Here is a 20,227-nt window from a genome sequence, read left to right on the forward strand (position 1 = left end):
CTGGGACTGGCAAGGCGGACGGCACGGGAGGAGCCACTGGCAGCCTTTGCGTACTGTCATAGCAACGGGAAGGGCGCCTCGACCAATCACCGCCCGGGAATAGAGAGGGGCGGGGCGGAAGGGACGAGGTGGAGCCAGTGGCAGCACTGGGGTGCCATCATAGCAACGAGGGGCCGCCTTGGCCAATCACTGCTCGGGAAGGGAGGGGGGCGGGGACTGGGCAGGGCCTGGGCGGGTTCCGTGCCTGGCTGCCCACCGGGTCTCTGACCTGGACCTCGCTGTCGCTGGCCCCTGAAATCCATCACTTTAGTCGGCTGTTCTGTGACGCCGCGACAAGGAGCCACCTGGGTACTGGGCCTTCAAGAGGAGGGACGCGGGAAGCGCGTCCGGGCCAACTCTCGAGTGGGTTTCACCCCTGCCCAGTGCGGGCACTGCACGCTCCCTTCCGTCCCCGGGCCTCGCAGGACCCCCCGGGGGTGCTGCCCATCCCCACTTACTTTCTAGGCTCTTCGGACCCTTCGGGGTTCGCGGATCGCAGAGATGTGTCCGCCAAGATCTCTTCTTTGGTCCGTAAACAACTTCACTCTCAAGGAGGCAGCTCTGGCCTCTCAGCAGGTGCGGCCTACACTGATGTCCGTCCGGGTTTGACATCATTCCCCGACCCCGACAGGAGTACCAGCCCCCTCGGGCCTCTGACTCTCAGGGGTCCCATAAGGATCTCCGCTCCTCTCCGCTCGCTCCTGGCTCCCCTCCACTCACACACACCCACAAAAATCACAGGCGCACACGCACGTACATGTGCAGGCTTGGCACTCTGCTTCACCTGACACACTCCGCCTGCCCAAGGCCCCTCACGATCTCCCATTTCCTCTGCCATCATCCCAGACAAAAAGCTGTGTTATTTGTTGTTGCTGCAGGAGCTGGGGAGGAGTGACTGAATAACCACAGGATTTAGTCTTGATGGCAGAATCCCAGAAGCCAAATCCATGTGGTGAATAAGCTGCTGATCTTTCAGAGCACACATCCCCTGGAGAATCTTCCCAATGCTAATATGAAAGTTTACAACCATAACCCATCATCAGGCCCAAATATATTACTTACTGAATAAATACACAAGTTACAAGCAACACACAAGAATCCAAAATTATGTCGTTTTTTAGTTGCAAAGATAAAAATGTTGTAAACACCAAAATTTAACAGCTTTTCTTATGGGGAAAAGTGGGGAGTTGGGGATAATAAATGATTATTATTTTCTTCTCTACATATTGGCAATTTCCCAGTTACTACAATTGAGCATGTCTTATTTTTATAATAAAATGCCAAAAGTATTTTAAATGTTAAAAATATAGAATGGTAACATAATCAAGTATATGCAAATAAATAGTCATTTTTTACATTTAAAATGTCAGAAATTCAACTTTCAAATTTGTCCTAACAATGACAGTAACCAATGTTTACTAAGTTCTGACACTGCATGTGGGCGCTGTTTTAAGAATTTTATGAGTTATCTTATTAAATCCTCACTATCATTTCTCCATTGTAAATCTAAGGAAAGGGAGTTATAGAGGGGTATAAACTAAAAATAACCTCCTAAGACCCACTACAGCCAACTGAATGGACCCCCTCTTGACCAAGGGGACCCCAGAAACCTTAAAAACTGAGTTATCAGCCATGATGGGAAGGGAGGTCAGAAATGCCTCACTAATACCCTTTTGCCGTTTAGACACAACAACTAACCAGCATTAATGTTAAACTAGAGATCATAAGACTGACAGAATGGACTCTGTGGCAGTAAGATACCAGCTTATAAACAGGACCTAAGGCCATGCCAGGCATGAGTTAAGTCATGCACCCCTATACTTAAAAGAATAAACAATATTTTAACTACTTGGAAAAGGTCTTATGATTCATGTTTCACATTTTGTACTTGAGTAAAAAATCTTACTGTGAATCTCTCAAATCTTATCATGAGTTCCTCAGACTGTTGATGTACTAATTAATACGTAACGACTGACACTGAAAAGGATACTGATTTGTTTCTAAATCATGACATTTCACTGATTGTCTTGTGCATACGCAGAAAACATTTTAGCCTGTATGTTGTCATCCGTAGCCATTGATTGTAGCCTCTATATCGTCCCTCCAATGAAAAAAGACAACTCCAATATGAGGAGTCCCCTTCCCATTCCTCAACTTTCTTATAAAACCATTGCAACTTGTAACAGACTTTGGAACACACCCAACTTTGTTGCTGTGCCTTCCCCATTCAATCTTCAAATTTGACTTTCAATAAGCCTTTATCAATTTCTGCCTCAACAGCCTTAACTTTGGCCCACAGCAGTTAAGATCATTGCCCAAGATCATACAGCCAGTGGGATTCAAATCGAGCCATCAGACCCAAGAGCAACTGTTGCTCATCACTATACTGCCTCCCAGATCTGTGATAAAGAAATAACTAGTTTTCTGGCAGTGACTGTAAAGCATCTACCAAGCAGAGGACCACTGGTTCAAATGCCTTGGATTGCAAACACCAGGGAGTGGCTTAAGCAAACTACATGGTTAAGCAAACCCTGCTCTGGATCACATCCTTAGCAACTAGACATCTAGCTACAGCTATTAAATCCTAAGGTTTACAATTTGATCTCTATCCCGTACAAATTTGCCAGGGTCTTCCCTCCCAAATCTTTCAATCTATAGTAATTTCACTACACTGTGGGTTTAGCAATTATCCAAATAATTGACAAAGGCAAGAAGGGGTGAACAACAGGATGGGCCTCCCAGCACCTCCTGCAGCAGCACCTGGACTGGATTCTAAATTCCTCTTTCCAGAAAGAAGCTGCACCCCAGCCCAGATTCAGCTGAAAGCCACAGCTGCCAAGAGGCAGTCGGAGCGCTGGGCACCTCTCTGCGTACCCAGGAAACCCCAGGAGGACTTCATCAAGCCAAGCGGATGCCTCACTCAGAGCCCCAGGATCCCTGACCCCTGACCCCACAGTGACCTGGAAATGCCGGGTAATGCCAGAAGCAGCACTTTCCAATTCTGAAGGCCCTCAAAATGCTTGCTCAGCCCATCTTCCTCCTTTCCTGGGGCGTGGGAGTGGTGGGAAGATGAGAGGCAGAAAGACGAGGACATCATCAGAAGGTTTTTCCTTACTGGAAAACGAGAGGAAATCCTCTTCCACCGCTTAAAAATCAAAAGGGGCTGCCCATCTTCCTCTGGCAGGGGTCTCCCATCATCCCCCGCGAGGCCTTCCCATTATCCCCTGCGGGGCTTTCCCATCATCCACAGAGGCCCTTCCCATAACCCCCAAGCGGGAAGTTCGTGCAAGTGCCGCTCTGCAGGGAGGAGCGAGGGCCGAGGGGAACGCCCTCAGGAGAGTGGAGGGCAGCAGTGGCCGCGGTTCCTCTGCACTTCGTTTCTTCAGTAAGAAATGATCTTCTTGTCCTTCTTACGTAGAAATGGAGCGATCCATTTCCTTTTACCCATTAACCCCTTCAAAAAGAAGAAAAACAGTCCCAGGCCGGCCATGGTTGATCTCTGCAGAGGGGCTGGTCAGGGTGCCTTCTGCTTCCTGGTGGGATGGCCAAGGCCGGGGAAACTGTTGAAACCACCCTGGGGCTGCCTTCTGTATTTTCCACAACCTTCCAGGCCCACCTCCCAGCTGGAGGCCCTGCAGCTTGGCAGTTGCCATGGCGACTGAGTCCCTAAGAGTGTCTCTTCTGAGCTCTCCTGGACAGTGTGGAGAAAAGGCCTTAAGAACTGAGGGGCTTTGGTAAAATGCAAACAGATTTTTTTTGAAGTTTTGTAGGCACTGTTCAGATAAAAAGCAGGGACTTTCAACAAAATGAGTTCAGGCGTATTTTAACTATAGAACTCTGAGGTTGTTTATTAGAATAATTGTACTCTGGTAAATTTGCCAATTTCATATATATGCATATTTATAAACAAATATATTAGGGTATATAGATAGAAAAAGTTCTATCTACATGTACAATTGAAAACTTTTTAAAACAGTGTTGGTAGTATCACATATTAGCATTTAGAGGATAGAGACAGACCCGGGATTGGAGCCCTAGCTCCATATACTTCTTTCTGAAGTCAGTCCACTCATCTGTAAAATGGGCTGTTGTGAGGTCAAAATTAGATATTCATAATGAGAGTAGCACAGTGCCTAGCACACAGTAAAGCACTTAGTAAATGGGAGCTATTACTATTAATTGTACTGTTGTTAATCTTATAATAGGTTAAGCACCTTTTGGCTATCAGTATGTTTGGGGGAGAATTTTAACTCAAGTTTATCTTAATCGTTTTCAGTAGAGGTTTTTTCTTGAAAAGAATCAAACTGCCAAAGATGATTCAGTCAGATAGTTGTTTGTGACAATCAGAAGTTAGTCTGTGATGAACAGATTAGTTTTAATGCTCATATTCATTAGCACTAATATACATAAGGGTGGGGAGAGACTGAAGCTTCTGGATATATATAGACAGGTAGATTCTTAAGTGTAAGTAGGTATTTGAACTGTTTGTGGATTATGTCTCAGAAAGTTGGCACCCAGCAAGGAGGAAAATGCCAGATACACACACGCCCATACCTGAGGTATGTAGGTCAGTGGAAGGCTATTGAAACACAGTTGTCAAGAGAGAAATATAAATTATTTTTCACCCAGGAAGTGAGATTATTCCGTAATGTATCATAACCAGTAGGGGAAATAGTTTAGTGGACACCTGTGTGGAGACAAGAGACGTCAGAAAATTGGATAGACTCAAATTTCATCTTGGGTAGCAACTCAAGGACATAGCTCAGTGCTTGGCACATAGTAAGTGCTCAGACAACACAGGTTTATCAAATTGAGTGTTAGATATTATCTTGCAACAGAGCTGTGCTTTATGCAGCACTAGGAAAAGAGAAAAAAGTGATGTGAATTTTTTTTTCTTTTTCTTGTTTTTTTTATTCTTCTTAACACACTCCATTTTCCGAGGGCTCTCTCAGGATATCAGTTGCTTAACTACATCTGAGTGTCTTCTAGGTAGAGTACTAGGGGATTACAAGGAAATGAGAAAGAAATTACAGACCCATTTGGGGGCAAATTCTACATAAATCTACACTGTTAAAAAAATTACCAGGGCTGGGTGCGGTGGCTCACACCTGTAATCCCAACACTTTGGGAGGCCAAGGTGGGTGGATTGCCTGAGCTCAGGAGTTCAAGACCAGCTTGCCCAACGTGGTGAAACCCTGTCTCTACTAAAAATACAAAAAATTAGCTGGGTGTGGTAGCAGGCACCTGTAATCCCAGCTGCTCTGGAGGTTGAGGCAGGAGAATCGCTTGAACCTGGGAGGCAGAGGTTGCAGTGAGCTGATATTACACCAATGCACTCCAGCCTGGGCAACAAGAGCGAAACTCTATTTCAAGCAAAACAAAACAAAACAAAAACAAAAACTATTATGCCTTCTGGCTACATGTTAATCCTTCATTCCAAAGTGGAGGTTACACTTTCCTACTGGTGGATATGCAAGGTTGGTTCTAGTTTTGATATTGCAGATAGCCTCACTCTAACCAGCAGTTGTGGTGGGAGATCCTGTGCTACATGGGGCTGTACTTTTCAAGATCTAAGGGTGGATCAGATTTTCTAGAAAAGGGACAGGGAAAGTAGTAGCATGCTGAACCACATGCTCATGATTTTCCCAGAATAAGGCTCCCCCTACCCAACTTTTAGAAAGGTCATGATCAAATAAGATAATGAGGATGAAATGATTTGGAAGTGCCATAAAAATGTAACATGTATATTTAGCTCAGGTTTTAAAAATTTTTAATTATTTAATATTTGATGCATACAAAAGAACACATATTCACATGTGCCAGCAAAATAATACAGTGAACACCTGTGAACCCCCTGCCCAAAGTAAATAGATGAATGAGTGAATGAAATCAATATGAACATCTGAATGCATAGATCTTTGTCTACATCTCAAATTCAGCTCTTTGGATTGCAGCTTTATAGAATCAAGAAATTGCTGAGCCTAAATACATGTTGCTGCATTGCCTCCGAGAATGGCCAGACCTATCCCCATTCTCACCAGAACAGAGTGTGTGACTCACTGCTCCCTCGCCTACTGTAAGTCTTTTTTCTTCTTTGCTAATCTGATGGACAAGGCAGTGTCTCGTAGTGACTTTAGTTTGTATTAATATTTCCTCGATTCTTTGAGAAGATAAGCATTTTTCCCCAAATGCTGATTCTTCACCTATGATAACCCCTGTTAATTATTTAGATTAGTTTTTTGCAGGCCACCTTCATACATCTGTATATGTTATTTTCTGTTTCTGAAATGTGATGCCCATGTTTCTCTACCCGGTGAACAATTTGTCAACTTTAATACTTTACCAGATGTAACTTTCCTAGGGATGCTGTTTTCTAACTGCTGCCAGCCCCTTCTTACCATCTCTCTGGTTGTGCTTCTGATGCATTTCCTACACAGTTGTAACCTGTTTCCAGGTCAGCCTCCCTAAGCACCTCCCAAGGCCTCCACCCCACAGTCTGGCACAGAACTTGACACATACCAGATACTCAACTTATTAAATATTACTGAATACTTTTAGAAAATTGGGAACATACAGTAAAGTATAATGAAGAAAATAAAGATAACCAATAATCTCACTTCCCAAAGATAATAACTACTGCCATTTTGGTGTGAATCCTTTCACGCTTTTAAAATGCATATGTATGTCTATTTAATTGAAATCATTCTATTTGTCATTTACATTATCACATGTCATTATATGGTGAACATGTCAAAAAAATTTTTCCAAAGTGTTTTAAAGACAATAGTATTTCACCTTAAGGATATACCAAAATTATTATGTCACAAATGTTGGATAAGAGAATGAATGAAAATGTTTAATATAAAATTGAACGAGGTAGGGGGTATTACTTAAGGAAATTATGCTCCTTTTTTTGTTGTTTTTTTGTTGTTTTTTTGAGACAAGGTCTGGCTCTGTCATCCAGGCTGGAGTTTAGTGGCATGATCACAGCTCACTGCAGCCTCAACCTCCCAGGCTCAGGTGATCCTCCTGCCTCAGCCTCCCGAGTACCTGGGAATACAGGAGCCTGCCACCACACCTGGCTGATTTTTTGTATTTTTTTTATAGAGACAGGGTTTTGCCATGTTGCACAGGCTCAAACTCCTGAGCTCAAGAGATCCACTCGCCTCAGCCTCCCAAAGTGCTAGAATTACAGGTGTGAACCACCACACCCAGTCTCCATTTTGTTTTTAAGAAAACAATGTTTCGGGTGTCTTTTCTCAGTATCTCATTCACTCGTGTTTCTTGGGTGACTACCAGAATTTCCTCAGCTCTGGGTACTGTTGCTGTCCTCCTCTTGTGGCGCTGGCATACCTGCTTGTTTGAACTGCCTTTCTCCTCTCCTCAAGCCCATTTTTAATTATCTAGTTACTAGGACAAGCCTCTAAATAGTCATGGAGCAAATATAGTTATCAGAAGAGCTAAATGAACCATTTCCCTCTCCCTCTACAAAGAGGAAAGCCAGAAAGATTTTAAACTGGACTGGCAATTTTAGGTTTCCCAGAGCTGGCTTTGTGCTATCTAATCACTGAGGCCCTGCACTGAGAGGAAGGATACGGGGCCTCTGGCAACCACATCCGGGTGGTACTAGAACAGCTCAGTGCTGTTATCTATGACCTCAGAACAAAGTCTCAGTTCAGGGGCCTTAAAAGAGTTTCCCCATTGAACAAGAATGGAAATGTGAAAATATGTATTTATTAAACAAGATAAGTGAAGATTGTTTCATTTAGAATGTGATTCACTAATGTATTTCTTTGATTACTTAGTTATCTTGGTATGTTCAGAATATTGTAGCTTTCTTTTTAGCAGTTCTTTATATTAATACATTTAAAGAGGGTCCCAGAAGTGCACCAGGCTTTAGGATGGCTAGAAATGGGGAGATGGCCTGGTCATTTTGGGTCATCTTGGCCCTGGTCTCAGTGCCAAGGATGTGTCGGAAGAAAGAATAGGGGTGATAGCTTAGGAAACTCTCTGGAGTGAAGAGGCAGCTTGGCTTTATTAGGTTGTTTTCTTCACCTTAATCCTGAACACCTTTTCAAGCTAACTGGCAGCAAGCTGGACATCGAGGTATGTGTTTAGTTCTAGAAACTTCTCTATGTGTGTCATGATATTTTCTTTTGTTACTATTTTAAGTCATGCACATATATGATATGTATTGTAGTGTAGTAGAATAAGTAAACTTTATACAGTAAAGGGAGAAAAAGGACCTAGAGATCAAGAACTCATCAGCCTCTGTCTGTGCCCAGCATTACCCTGCAAGACAGGCATCTCGCTCCCAAGTTCACTACCAGAATAAATGAATTAATTGACTCTAAAAGGGTTTTGAGAACAGTTTCAAGTTATTATTGCTTATGCTTCCTCCCCTATATTCCAGATCCCACAAAAAAGCCACTTCTTGGGATGACCTTTTTATCATCCATCTCAAACTCAACAAGGGCAAAACTGAACTTCTTTCCTACACACACCAGTTGCCCAAACCTTCTCTTTTCTTTATTTCCTTGTCTTAATGAAGGGCCCACTTGCTACTGGTTTCCTAAGCCAGAATCTGAACATCATCAATGTCTGGGACCAGTTCTTTCCTTCCCTCTTCCCCAACCAATCTCCAAATCCTGGAGATTCTTCCTTCCAAATTGTTCCAAATCCATCTACTTTTTTCCATTCCCACTGCTTCTTCCTTAGTCAGGACACCATCATCTTCTGCCAAGAAGACACCAACAGCCCAGGTGGTCTCCCTGCCTTAGTCTCACTCTCTTTCAATCTATTTGCCACACTGACCGGAATAATCTTTTAAAACCATACATCTAATCACGTTGTTCTTCAGTTTAAAATCTTTCAGTAGTAAAGTCCAGACTCCCTCATTCGATTATTAGGCTCCGAATGACGTGGCCACCAAGTCCCTCCCCAGCCTCTTCTCTTGCCGTATGTTCACACACTGCACTCTCTGCTCTGGCCATAATGACTTTCAGTTCCCCAAACCTAACTTTCTCTAGGATTGCTGGGCCTTTGCCCACGCTGTTCTCTGCTTGGAACACCTTCCACTCTTCTTTTGGGTAACTCGATGCCTTCTCCAGGTCTCACCTCAGCTGTCACTTACACAACCCCATAGACAGGCTTATCCCCAACCCTTGTCTGCAGCGTCCTCCAGGTGACTGTGTCTCCCGGGTGGGTAGCCCCTGAAGTAACCCTCCACACTCCATCACTGTCGGGCAGTTGGAAGGCTGGAGAGACGCGATCCCCCAGAGTCGACCTAGATCCTTGTGGCTTCAGCCCCCAACAGGTGGGGAGCCCACTAAGCTTCAGCTCTAGAGCAGAGACACAGACAAGGCTACTGGTGTGTGCAAAATATTGACTTGTGAAAATGACAGTATCCAAAACATGATTTTTTTCTAAAAGAGCTTTTAAAATTTTGTTTTCTGAAAGTTAAAACCAGAAAATTTGTGACAGGTTAAGGATTTAAGGGGATTTTTCAGTTATGTGATGTGAGGCTCTCTGTAGTTTTGTACCAACTAGATTGTTCACTTCCTAAGAATGAGGACCTCTCCTATTCATCTTTGTAATAGGGACAGTGTCTTGCAGATGAAAACATTCAGTGACCCTACATTAGAGGAGAAGAAACTGGAACGCAAATTGATTGAATGTTCCCCATGTGACAGATTTAATAAGGCTAATGTTGGTGAAGTGGAGGCTGCGCAGGCAGTAAGAGGATTCCCTTGTCTACTTGGAAGGTGAACATGAGCTCTGGCATCCCAGGCCTGGTTCAATGTTGATACCCCTGAATTGAAAGTGGCATTTCTGTGTACTCTTACAGATGTTCCTTCATTTGCCATCAGAAAGATAGCTGCAAAGTGATATATAGTAACTTTGGAGGCATATTTTATTTTTAAACCTCAATTAACTTTGTGTCAAATAATCAAAGCTTAACAGGATGTATATTAAAGATGGTGGGAGGGAATCAAACTTCATTTTTAGAGAAAAATAGCAAATCAAAACAAGCTGATGCAAGGGACTTTGTGGCTCTCTCCTTCCTTCAGCTCCTGATATGAGTCCTAGATTGATTACATATTCACACTGATTAGCTGTGCTTTCCAATAATTAGAGCAGCCATAAGCATTTGTACACTAATTTACAGTTCCTAAAGCATCCTTAGGAATATTAGCATAAATATTTATTGAATGTCTCCTGTGTGCCAGGCATGATTCTATACATGATAAGGATTCACTGATGAATAAAACCAGTTAAAAAATGTCTGCTTTCATGGTGCCTACATTCTAACACCTTACTTTCCCCGTTCATCCATACATCAACCCCACAGAGTCACACTAGGAAAACTGGAGTTCAGGAGAGTAAATTGACTTTCACAGGGTCCCAAAAGAGTAAGTTTGGGGTCAGAATTTTAACCCGTCACTCCAGATTCCAAGTCCCATGCTTTTTTTTTTTGCTAGCTCAGTATTCACTGTGGAATCTTAATGATGCTCAAAAAGATCATCTCAAGTAATAGTCAGGAGAGAATATCATATTCAATAAGTTGCTTTTTTTTTTTTTTTTTTTTTGAGACAGACTGTCACTCTGTCACCCAGGCTGGAGTGCAGTGGCACGATCTCAGCTCACTGCCACCTCTGCCTCTTGGGTTCAAACAATTCTCCTGTCTCAGCCTCCCAAGTAACTGGGATTACAGGCACATGCCGCCACACCCAGCTAATTTTTTGTATTTCAGTAGAGACAGGGTTTCATTGTGTTGGCCAGACTGTTCTTGAACTCCTGAGCTCAGGCAATCCACCTGCCTTGGCCTCCCAAAGTGCTAGGATTACTGGCGTGAGCCACCACACCCAGCTCAATAAGTTGCTTTCATTATTGAGTTACATAAGTCTTTTTTAGAAATGATTTCAGTTATAAGCGTTAAATACTAATGGTCTTAATCATAAGAGTTAAAACTATAAATTAACTGGAAAGGAACAGCTGCCTGGAGGAACCCAGGGCATGTGCCTTCTGATGACCACAGTGAGTGCTGAGGTCTTCAGTTTAGGCTGTGAGGGGGACTGGCTACCTAAACTGTCAGCCAGTGGTGAGTAGGGTAGATTAAGCTGATGGAGCAGAAAGTCTCACCATCCAAAGCCATCCTTTCCCAGACTCCATGTCTGGTGGGAATAGATAGGCAATCCATGAAAGACTACTGAAGTGTGTGTCTTAGTCCATTTGGGTTGCTATAAAGGAATCCTCGAGGCTGGGTAATTTATAAAGAAGAGAGGTTTATTTAGTTCATGTTTCTGCACGCTGAACAAGAAGCATGGCACCAGCACCTATTTCTTGCGAAGGCCTCAGGAAGCTTCCATTCTTGGTGAAAGGCGAAGTGGAGCAGGCCTCACACAGTGAGAGGGGAAGGAAGAGAGAGAGCATGGAGAGTGGTGCCAGGCTCCTTCTAATCAGTTCTCACAGGGACCGATACAGTGAGAACTCACTCACTACTGAGAGGATAGCACCAAACCATTCCTGAGGGATCTTCCCCCATGACCCAGACACCTCCCACTAGGTCCCACTTCCAACAGTGGGGGTCAAGTTTTGACATGAGATTTGGAGGGGACAAATACCCAAACAATATCAGTTTGATAAAGAGGATATGAGTAATTTCATTCTTCCATCAGTGTTGAAAAGTACCATGTCCATAAATCATCAAATGCTGGCCCAGAGGGAACTTTAAAGAACAGCCCCTTAATTTCAGCCACGTAGTTTACCAAACTAGAGCTGGACTGGAGACCATGCCTTTTTTTTTTTTTTTTTTTTTTTTTTGAGGTGGAGTCTCACTGTCACCCAGGCTGGAGTGCAATGGTGCCATCTCAGCTCTCTGCAAACTCCGTCTCCCGGGTTCAAGCAATTATTCTGCCTCAGCCTCCCCAGTAGCTATGATTACAGGTGCCCACCACCACGCCTGGCTAATTTTTGTATTTTTAGTAGAGACAGGGTTTCACCCTGTTGGTCAGGCTGGTCTCGAATTCCTGACCTCAGATGATCCCTCTGCCTTGGCCTCCCAAAGTGCTGGGATTATAGGCGTGAGCCACCATGCCCAGCCTAAGAGTATGCCTTTTTGAAGACCCCATAAAAATTTTCCAACTTGCTTATCTCATGTATCTGCACTAGCTCAATTGCGAGAATGACTCCTGAGTTGATGGGTCAGTTTCCTGTTCCCACATACCTGACCTCATTCTACCTATAGGCATAAAATCAAGAGGAATTTACAACAGATGGGCTCAGGCAACAAGTTAGCCCCAGAGTGGAGCTCAGCTACAGAGGAATGCTTCACTGAAAGAACTATAAGTCCCTGAATTCGATTCAAGACTTTATCAAGTCCTACTTCAGTTAGGATCCAGTTTACTCCCCAAAGACCCATGAGTACTCTCTCAGTTACTATTTCCCTTGCCACACATATAGAAGAAAAGCAAGAAAGTTACTCTGCTGGGAAACACTGCCAAGGGGTCTTAGAAGCAAGAAAATTTGCCTATTTTATACAGGTAGTTTAAAGAGAACCACCCTTATAAATGGGTGTTTGTCCCCTTATTATTTCAGGATACTTGCAAAGCTCCTCTCCTCCAAATATGTCTCTAATTCAAGTATCACAGTGTCTAAAATTCTACCAGTAAAATGCCATTACCTAAATTAAGCACAGCCTTCTGTCTTTATGTTGATATTTCTTTAAATATCATGCCTATAGTTTTAAAATGAAATGATACTAAAGGTATATAACAACAAACAGCTGGACCTGGCTTTATCCCTTCAACTCCTCTCATTCCCCAACCATTTTCTACTCTTTTACCCATTTCTTTTGGTAGTTCCCTGTATTTCTAAATAATATAAGTAAAGTATGATTTTTATGTCCAATTTTAAAGGTTTTCTACAGACCTCTTCTTTTAGAGACGACATCTAGTTATCTTACATCCCTTGCCACTTCCCCTGACACTGTAGGACTGACAGGTCTATCCCAGCCAGGGTGACTCAGTCATTGTTTTTCATGGCCACTGCCTGTTCTTTATGATCAAGGAGGAGAATGCTTTGGAGGAAACAGAGCTTTCATACGTTAATAGGAAGTGAGTCAAAAGTACTGCAACTGAAAGTGTGGCATGGGGTAGGGAGCATGGCCAGTCTCCTCGCTGGGGTCCTATAGGACTGGGAATACCTACGCCTTCATACCTAATTATGTTTGCTGGATTGCGTTATAGTTCTTCGGTGTGTGGACTCTTGTCAGTTTTATATCTGTAGGCCGAGCACAATGCCTGGAATACAGAGCATGCTTAATAATGAGAGGCTTTTCATTGTATTTCTTATCAACAACACTTGTAACTGAACATAAATCACCCTTCCTCGCCAGTCAGTGCACCATACAGCTAGAATTCTTGCTTTTTGATCAGTGGAGATAAAATGAATTTCTTTTCTCCATGTTAAGTAATCAGGTTCTGATTTTCTCTTTTCTTTCTCTCTAATAGTGTTTAATGCTCTAATGCTTTCTAAGCATGAGGCATTTTCTTGAGCGCTGAAGCCTAGTATCCTCAAAGCCCCCTTCAGGGAAACCTCAGTTCCTTGTCAGTCAAGGCCTGTCACTGGCTTTGCCTTGGCCTTCTCTGGGAGAATGTCTGCTCCTTAAGTTGATGGCATACATACTATGCTCTTGGTGAAACAGAGTGAAGAGAGCCTATGCAACTTAGGAAGATCATCAAGCAAACTAGGATAAGCATTACGGGAATCCTAGAAGGAGCAAAGAAAGAAAAGGAAGAGAAAGCTTATTTAAATAAATAATGACAGAAACTTCCGAAATCTGTAAAGGGAAATGAATGTCCAGATCCATGAGTCCCAAAGAGCCACAAATAGACTAAATGTAAAGAGATTTCACCAAGATACATTATAATCAAATTCTCAAAACTTAAAGAAGCAATTTTGAAAGCAGCAAGAGAAAAGCAACTTGTCACACATAGAAAACCCATAAGACTGTCAATAGGTTTCTCCGCATAGCCCTTGAAGGCCAGGAGGGAGTGGGATGATATATTCAGAGTGTTGAAAGAAAACAACCAACCAAGAATATTATACCAGGCAAGGCTCTCCTATAGAAATGGAGAAAGACTTTCCCAGACAAAAGCTCTGGGAGTTCATCACCACTAGGCCACCTTACAAGATCTGCTAGAAGGAGTTATTCCAGTTGAAATGAAAGGACGCTAACATTATGAAAACATATAAAAGTAGAAAACTCACTGTAAAGGTAAAAATGTAGTCAAATTCAGAATAATACTACAGTGGTGGTGTGTAAATCACTTTTAACTCTAGTATAAAAGTTAAAAGACAAAGGTATTAAAAATAATTGTAGCTATAATAATTTGTAAGTGGATACACAATACATAAAACATGTAAATTGTGATATCAGAAACATAAAATATGTTGAGGTGGGGAGAAATTGAAGTGTAGGATTTCTGTAGGCAGCTAATGTTTTATTACTAGAGTGCAGTGGTGTGACCTCAGCTCACTGCAACCTCTGCCTCCTGGGTTCAAGCAATTCCCCTGCCTTAGCCTCCCGAGTAGCTGGGACTACAGGCACACGCCACCACGCCCAGCTAATTTTTTGTATTTTAGTAGAGATGGGGTTTCACCACGTTGGCCAGGATGGTCTTGATCTCCTGACCACATGATCTGCCTGCCTCGGCCTCCCAAAGTGCTGGGATTACAGGCGAGAGCCACAGCGCCTGGCCTAAAATGTTTTATATAGGCATCATAGTGACTACAAAACAAAAACCTGTAGTAGATATACAAAATGTAAAGAGAAAGGAATGAAAGCATACCATTACAAAAATCATCAGATCAGAAAGGAAGATAGTAAAGGAGTAAGAAAACAATAAAGGAACTACAAACAGCCAGAAAGCAATTTTTTAAATGGCAGTAGTAAGTCTTTATCTATCAATAATTACTTTAATGTAAATGAATTAAATTCTGCAATCAAAAGACAGAAGTGTCTGAATGGATATTAAAAAAAATCTATGTGCTGCCTGCAGGAGACTCATCTTAGCTTTAAGGATATACATAGGCTGAAAGTAAAGGCATGGGAAAAGATATTCCATGCAAATGGTAACCAAATAAAGAGCAAAAAAGATACTTATATCAGACAAAACAGACTTTAAGTCAACAACTTCATAAGAGTCACTATATAGTGAGAAAGAGATAAATTCATCAAGAGGATATAACAATTATAAATGTACATGCACCCAACATCAGAGTACCTAAATAGTTATTAACATAACTCAAGGGAGAAATAGCAATACAGTAATAGCAGGGTACTTCAGTACCCCATTTTCAACAATGAATAGATGACCCAGACAGAAGACGAATAAGGGAACACTGAACCTGAACAACACTCTAGAGCAAATGGACCTAGAAGACACACAGAACACTCCTTCCACCAGCAGCCGAATGCACATTTACATGCACACAGAGCATTCTCTAGGCTAGATCATATGTTAGGCCACAAAACAAGTTTTAACAAATTTAAGAAGATTAAAATATCAAGTATCTTTTCTGACCACAATAGTATGAACTAGAAATCAGTAACAGGAGGAAAATTGGAAAATCCACAAATATGCAGAAATTAAATACACACCTGAACAACCAGTGGGGTCAAAGAAGATATCAAAAGGGAAATCAGAAAATTCCTCGAGACAAATGAAAATGGAAACAACATACCAACACTTATGGGATGCAGCAAAAGCAGTACTAGAGGGAAGTTTATAAAGAAAATGTGGTGTATATCTATATGTACACAATGGAATACTATTTAGCCTTAAAAAAGAAGGATTTCGTGTCATTGGCAACAACATGGATGCACCTGGAGTACATTACGCTAAGTGAAATAAGCCAGGTACAGAAAAACAAATATAGGCCAGGCATGGTAGATCACGTCTCTACTCCCAGCACTTTGGGAGGCTGAGGCAGGAAGATTTCTTGAGCCTGGGAGTTCAAGACCAGCCTTGGCAACATATCAAGACCCCATCTCCACAAAATTTAAAAAATCAGCTGGGCATGGTGGCATGGGCCTGTAGTCTCAGATACTCAGGAGGCTGAGGTGGGAGGATCACTTGGGCCTGGGAGATCAAGGCTGCAGTGAGCCTTGACCACTGCACTCAGCCACTGCCCCCCAACCTGGGCAACAGAACAAGACCCTGTCTCAAAACAAACCAGCCAACAAAAAAACTAACAAAAAAAGAAGAATATGCATGACCTCACTTATTTGTGGAATCTGAAAAACTTGAACTCAGAGAAGTAGAGCATATAATAATGGTGGTTACCAGGGGTAGTAGGGTGGGAGAAATGGGGAGTTGCTGGCCAAAGAGTACAAAGTTTCACTTAGGAAAGATGAGTAAGTTCTAGAGAGTTAATGTACAGCTCTAATGTATAGTTAGTAATAATACATTGTATACTTGAAATTTGCAAGAAGAATAGATCTTAAATATTCTCACCACCAAAACAAAAATAATGTGAGGTGATGGGATATACTAGCTTGACTGTGGCAATAATTTTACAATGTATTCATATATCAAAACATCACATCATAGACTATAAATTATGTAATTTTTATCTGTCAGTTATGTCAGTAAAGCTGGGTGGGGGAGGGGAGGGGCAGGAAGAAGCTGTCTCGATGTGATGGCCGAGGTGTCCTATATATCCTGAGCTCGTATTATTGCCTTTCAAATGTAAAAGCTGTAGGTGATGGGATGTCCCAAAGGTTTTAAAATCAGGAATGTCAAGATCAGATTTTGCTTTAGGAGGGCAATTTGAGGCAGCTTAAAGAGTGGATTGCAGGAGATAGAACTTGGAAGTGAGAACACTGTCGCACAAGTGCAGTGAGAGAGGAGTAGCCTCGAGCAGAACCAGTGGCAAGGGCCTGGGCTGCGGAGACCATTGGAGAGAGGGATGGGAGCCACACTGGGCTGTCACTGGGAATGGAGAGCTAGAGAGGAGAAACAACTGGCAGAGGGGGCCTGCGGAGAGAAAGGCAGGCTAAGAAAACCTAGCCAAAAAGAGAAGGCTGGAGCCCTGGGCCATCTGGCTTGTGGAATGAGGGGCCCGCAGGCTTCCTGTGGCTGAACCCTGGTGGCAGAGAGGTGGGCAGGTCTTCTTTCTGCCTGCAGAAGGCTTCTCAAATGCCTAACAAAGTCATGGATTTCACGCAGCGCAGCTCAGCCAAGAGAGACACAGATATCAGAGTGTTCTAGAAACAAAGCAGGGCCCCAGGGGGAAACTGCGAGGCCTAGCAGGGCAGGGAAGCCGAACACAGGGAAGAATGCCTTCTCCTTTCTCCAGAGGGAAGCTCAACGGGCCTGGGGGAGGTCCAAGGGGCACTGGCCTGTTCGGACATTTACAGCCAGGCCTGGGGTTGGTTTTATCCTTAAGCATTGTTTTATCCAGGCGCAGGCTTTTTCCCGGAAAATTTCCCCTCTGCCTCACTTTGCTCTTCCCCCCAGCCCCCCTGCTCTGAAGCCATGCCGGGGGTCCACTCCGTGGGTGTTCGGCAGTAGCTTCTAGGGGACTGGCCAGGCGCCTCCCTGGGGCTGCCTAGGGAGAAGAGTTGTTTCTGGGGTGACGTAGAGCCTGTGTGCCAGGGCACTGGCCAGCAAGGGTAAGAACCCGGCGGGCTCCCCCAGCCTAACAGGGAGCCGCCTCTGTCACGTGCCTGCGAGGTGGGACACAAGCTGGCTTACAAGTTGGTTCGACATAGCCAAATCCGCGTGCCACATTTCCACGCTATAGAGTGCTGGTCTTCATGATTGTGCCCCTTGACATGACACAATAGGAATAAAAGCCGGGAGGCCAAGGAAAGGCCCTCTTTGGGGGTGGGGGCGCGGCGGCATGTGACCCTCCCCGCTGTGGGGAAGACCCGCCTTCAGGACGGAGCGCCAGCGGTGCAGAGGCCGCCTGGGACTGCCCGGAGGCCGGTGGGGAGCGGGCCAGCGAAAGCCCGTGCGCCCTCAGAGCCGGGGAAGGCGCGGGTCAGGACCCGGGTTCGCCTGCAGAGGCCGGGCAGCGCTGCAAGGCGTGGGGGCGCCCCCGCCCGGTGGCTCCGGGGCTGGTGCGACCCTGGGCACGCCGGGGCCGGGGCCGGAGCCGGGGGTCGCGGCGGCCGGAGAGGGGGAGGAGCCGCGCGGCCCCGCCGGCGCCCCGAGAGCCAGGGAAAGTGAAAGGGCGGCGGGGCCTCCCGCGCGCCGCTCCAGGAAGTCGCGAGCAGGAAGCGCCCGCGGCGGCCGGGCCCGGCTGCGGTGCGCGGGCCTCGGCGGCGCAGGTGAGGCGCGGGGCCGGGGCCGGGCCGGGAGGCGGGGACCCCCAGCCCCACCGCCCGCACCTGCGGGGCCATCGGCGCTCGGGCGCCGCAGCCGCTCAGCACCTGCGGCTGCCGCAGGGAGCCGGGCGCGGGGCCCTGCGCACTCGGAGCTCGGCTCCTTTCCTCCTTCCTTTTCTTTTTTTGGGGGGTAAGTCGGGGCTGGTTTGAATGTTTTCGGAGAGCTGGGGACGGTCTCAAGCTGTTTTCGCGGAGGGAAGTCTTTGAAATACGATATCTAGAAGAGTAGCCCTAGGCGACAATGCCGGGCGTTCCCGGACCGGGGCAACGCTGGGATTCCGGGGAAGTGGAGGCAGAGGGAGCGGGCACAGGGCCAGTAGCCGCTCCACGGAGTCCCCGGCAGGGGCGAGCTTAGCTGTCCTGCCGGGTACCCTGCCCACCCCGGCCCGGGCCGCGGTGACAGCTGAGGGTCCAGAGAGCCGGCAGGAGGGGACCCTGCGCATTGTCTGCCGCGATGGGGACGTGGGCGTGCCCGCGGAATTCACCTCCTCCGGGGACCAGCCGCCCAGGGAGGAGCCGGCACAGAACGCTGGCTCGGAGCGCTGGCACCCTGGGCCTTTGCGTTGTCTGTCGGCTGAGCAGCTGGTTCCCGGAGCCCGTGGGCCTCCTGGCCAATGCGAGTGACAGCGACCTTCTGGGTTTATAATAAAGGGCTTGACGCGCCGCAAAGTCCCCTAGCCGCTGGCCACCAGCCTTCCAGCCCTTACGGCCCACGCTGCGATCCTGGTGACCGAGAAGGTACGTACAGTCTAAGGATTTGCATTTGAACGAAGGGTACTGGCCAAGCCCCTTACCACCCCCACTCCCCGCCAACACCCCAGCCCGCGGCCCCAGTTTTGAATCTCCAAAGGAGGAATTGCTAAAACCTGCGCTTTCCTGGTCTCCCTTAGCTTTTTGCCTGGAAGGTGCCTGCCTGCCTGCCGGCCTTTGAACTTAAATTGTCTGAAGTTGTGTAAGTGAATACATATTTTAGACTCCCCCCCGGTGTTTCTTTATTAATCCCCTTTTAGAGCAAGCTTGAAAACCTCTGGCTCCAGACCTGTGATTCACCAAGTCACTTTGAAACTGCATTTACACGTTCTGTTTCATGCAGCCCACCTGTGATGTTCTGTTTGTTGGGGGTTGGGGGCAGGTGGTGCAAATGTAATTCAGGTTCCTTGTACTTCAGCCAAGGGGAAAGAGATAGTGACCATTTCATTCATCTTTAATATGGAAAGCGCCTTTAAAAGCAAAAAGCCATAGAAAGAGCACACTCTGGACAGGAAGTTGTATTCTATCTCTTAATTTAAAAAAAGTAAAAGAAAAATGCATGAAAACTTTTGTTTTGCATTTCTCACCCATCTTTGCCTGTAAAGTGAGACCCAGTTTTAAAAAAAAGTCACGAAGTAGATTATTTAAAGTATCTATAGGGCCACTTTGATTACGTGTAATGGCACCTCAGCCCTAAAAAGACTGTTGAACCTTACTCCTGCTATTGCTCACTTCCTATCCTCATTATTTGAGCCTCTTCAGATTACTTGGAACCTTCTAGGCAGCACAGATCACAAGTGGGTGGGTCTGGGAGTGGAGCTTGTGAATGTATCTTTCCCTCAGCTCATTCCGTTTTACAGTTGCCTAGGGTGGGTTTGTTTTTTCAAGAGATGGGTATAAAACCATGTGTCTTTCAGGGTTTTTTCTTTTTTTTTTTAACTTTCAGTTTCAGGGGTACATGTACAGGTTTTACAGGTTGTAATAAAGATGCTCTAATGGGCTGTTTCCTCAGTTACTATCTTTTTTATTTTTTTAAGACAG

At 45.0% G+C, this 20,227-nt stretch overlaps 1 protein-coding gene and 1 long non-coding RNA gene across 8 annotated transcripts in view; both read left to right on the forward strand.

The window, feature by feature from the left end:
- Window positions 1–30: 30 nt before the first annotated feature.
- On the forward strand, window positions 31–1,129 carry LOC105472582 (uncharacterized). The gene is made up of 2 exons (XR_981651.2): window positions 31–615; window positions 918–1,129. It is a non-coding gene; the product is annotated as an uncharacterized lncRNA (long non-coding RNA).
- Window positions 1,130–3,301: 2,172 nt separating this feature from the next.
- Window positions 3,302–20,227, forward strand: part of LOC105472578 (solute carrier family 37 member 1) — an 82,498-nt gene continuing 65,572 nt past the window's right edge. For 2 of the 7 annotated variants that reach the window (XM_071095759.1, XM_071095757.1), the window contains exon 1: window positions 5,994–6,115. The gene's annotated coding sequence lies outside the window, so the exon portion shown is untranslated. Of the gene's footprint in view, window positions 3,425–5,993; window positions 6,116–18,245; window positions 19,175–20,227 lie in introns of those variants that run through there. The other 5 variants (XM_011725956.2, XM_011725955.3, XM_071095758.1 and 2 more) reach the window with 5 other exon arrangements.

The sequence above is a fragment of the Macaca nemestrina genome, chromosome 4 (assembly GCF_043159975.1).
Source record: "Macaca nemestrina isolate mMacNem1 chromosome 4, mMacNem.hap1, whole genome shotgun sequence".
Taxonomy (NCBI): Eukaryota; Metazoa; Chordata; class Mammalia; order Primates; family Cercopithecidae; genus Macaca; species Macaca nemestrina.